Source organism: Apodemus sylvaticus, chromosome 1 (genome assembly GCF_947179515.1).
Source record: "Apodemus sylvaticus chromosome 1, mApoSyl1.1, whole genome shotgun sequence".
Classification (NCBI taxonomy): domain Eukaryota; kingdom Metazoa; phylum Chordata; class Mammalia; order Rodentia; family Muridae; genus Apodemus; species Apodemus sylvaticus.
The window spans coordinates 87676173-87678901 of NC_067472.1; positions in this window are offsets into that span (position 1 = coordinate 87676173).

Genomic DNA, 2729 nt, shown 5'->3' on the forward strand with positions numbered 1-2729 from the left:
GGGTTTCTCTGTGTAGCCCTGGCTGTCCAGGAATTTAACTCTGTAGATCAGGCTGGCCTCAAACTCAGAAATCCGCCTGCCTCTGCCTCCCAAGTGCTGCTGGGATTAAAGGCGTGCGCCACCAACGCCCGGCTACTCGTATTTATATCCACCCTCTTCTGTATGTTCAGCAGACACACAGAGTTAATGCTTGCTTTCTTTATATCTTCTGCTTAAGGTTCTGATATCACTTCATGACAATACCATGAAGTACATACAAAGGGAAACCTTCACACTCTGAGGGTCTAGGAGTTTCTACTGCTGAGGATGTTCCCAGTTCTGCAAAATCACATCCAATCGCAAAGTTGATGGAAGAAGCATGCCAGGAGCTGACCACTCAAGGTCTTTGCCCTGTGACCAGAGTGCTAATGAGATCAGGAGTTGGGCGATGGTGGCACACGCCTGTAATTCCAGCACTTGGGAGCCAGAGGCAGGCAGGTTTCTGAGTTCGAAGCCAGACTGGTCTACAGGGTGAGTTCTGGGACAGCCAGGGCTATACAGAGAAACCCTGTCTCCAAAAAAAAAAAAAAAAAAAAAAAAACTAAAAAAAAAAAAAAAAGAATGAATTCAGGGTTTAGAGTGTACTTTAGTATGTGCAAGGTCCTGTGTTTAATCCCCAGCACCAAATAAGTCTATAAAAAATACAAATACAAGAGCGTTTAATGAGTCATACCTCTTGAGACCAAGAGTCTGTGGTCTGGAGCTGTTACTGAAATGTTGAAAATGCAAACAAAGAACTGTGTGGAAATGCTGGCTCAAGAGCCTGATATCTCAGAAGTGAAGCCATCAGCCCAGACACAACTTTAACCTGCAGAAACTCATGGAAACTTCTAGGAGCTGAGGACTGATGTTATAGTTTGAATCTAAAACCCCCATCCTCATGGTCAGGTAAAAAAAAAAAAAGCCCAAAACAAAAACAAAAACAAACAATATACCTTAAGATAAATGGCTAATTGTGATACTTATTAGCATACCATAGCACAGTGGTCCTTAACTTGTGGGTCATGACCCCTTTGGAGATCACATAGCAGATATTTACAATTCTCAACACTAGCAATATTGCAGTAATAGAGTAGCAATGAAATATTTTTATGGTTGGGGTCACGATGGATATGAGGGTCGCAGCATTGGGAAGGTTGAAAACCACTGCCGTAGCACGTGGCCTCTAGAATGACTCAGTCAGTACCTGTGGCTCTTCTCAGATCTTTCCCCAACCCCTCTCCTAAATTTCTCTAGCTCATGGGCTTCCATTCCTCCATCTTATCATTCCTATCTAACCCTGCCATTTTGGCCATGCGCTCTTTGGCTCCCTCTCTCTTGCCCCCTCCCACCCTTCCCTCTGTCTCCTTTGCCCACACTCTACACTTGTCCTCTCCCTCTACCAATTGCTCTCTCTGCTCTCTGTCTCTCTCTGTCTCTCTGTCTCTCTGTCTCTCTCTCATGGTCCTGTTCAGTCCACTACTTTCTCTCCCTGCTGTGGGCTCTTCCAGATGCTGTGCTGTTTTTCATATCTACAAGAAAAACCTCAACCACACCTTGAGATGGCCAAGTCCTCACTTTATACATCTGGTGCCGACCCCACGTACCACACTCATGTCTGAGCTGGTGGCATTGTTTCAGGAGACCCTGGAACTTTTAAGAAGTGAGGCCTAGCTGGGTGGTGGCGCCCCATGCTTTGATCTCAGCATGTGGGAGACAAAGACAGGTGGATCTGAGGCCAGCCTGTTCTCCAGATCGGCAGGATAGCCAGCCACATAAAGAAACCCTGTCTCAAAACAAAACAAAACAAAACAAACAAACAAAAAAAGGAAGAAAAAAAGGAAAGAAAAGAGCTACCCCCCCCCCTGGAAGGGACGAGAAAGGTAGCTCAGTGGTTAAGAACACAGGATGCATATGTGTTACAGGATATTTGAACCTGTTTCTAGTTAGGGTGTGGCCCAGCCCTTGGCACACGCCTTTAATCCCTCTGGCTGGGATACAGACATGCCCTTAGTATTCACCCATAATCCCAAACAATGAAGGTAAAGTTAATTTGTAGAAGGAAGCATCCAAGTTTGAAAGTGTTGTCTAACTGAATGGGGGGGGAGGGGGAAGTGACAAATCAGAGAAAGATTTGACAGACTGGATACACCCAACTCTCTTGAGAGGAGAGGGGAAAGGGAAGCTACTTGAGGGAGAGACAGTACAAGGCGGAGAGAGTTCGGCACCAGGATACAGTAGAGTTTGTGGACAGCAGTGCAGCAGAACTGAGAGGAGGGTGGAGCGGCTCAGAGAGGGGAGGAGGCAGTGTTACCGGGAGAGTTTTACAGAGACACATTGAAGACAGAACAAGCTAGACACCGGTAAAGACAGAATGAGCAAGAGAACGAGGAGCCAGATGATTAGAAAAGATTGTTAGAGTCTGAGCCAAGCAGAGCAATTCAGAGGCCGAGAGAAAAGCCGATTGAATCAGTCAGCTGGGAGAGGAGTTTGAGCCAGAACAGCTGAGTTGAACCAGCCAGCCAGAGCTCAAAAGAACTAGGAAAGGGTGAGCTTATTCAGCAGCGAGTCTCAGAAGCTGAAAACACTCTAGGCCTAGATAAGATTGGACGGGGTCTTGAAGCTTCCAGGACTAAGCCTTGGTTAGCAGACAGAGACAGTAAGCCTCCCAGACAACAATTACAACAGGAAAATACAAGTTACTTTTACAT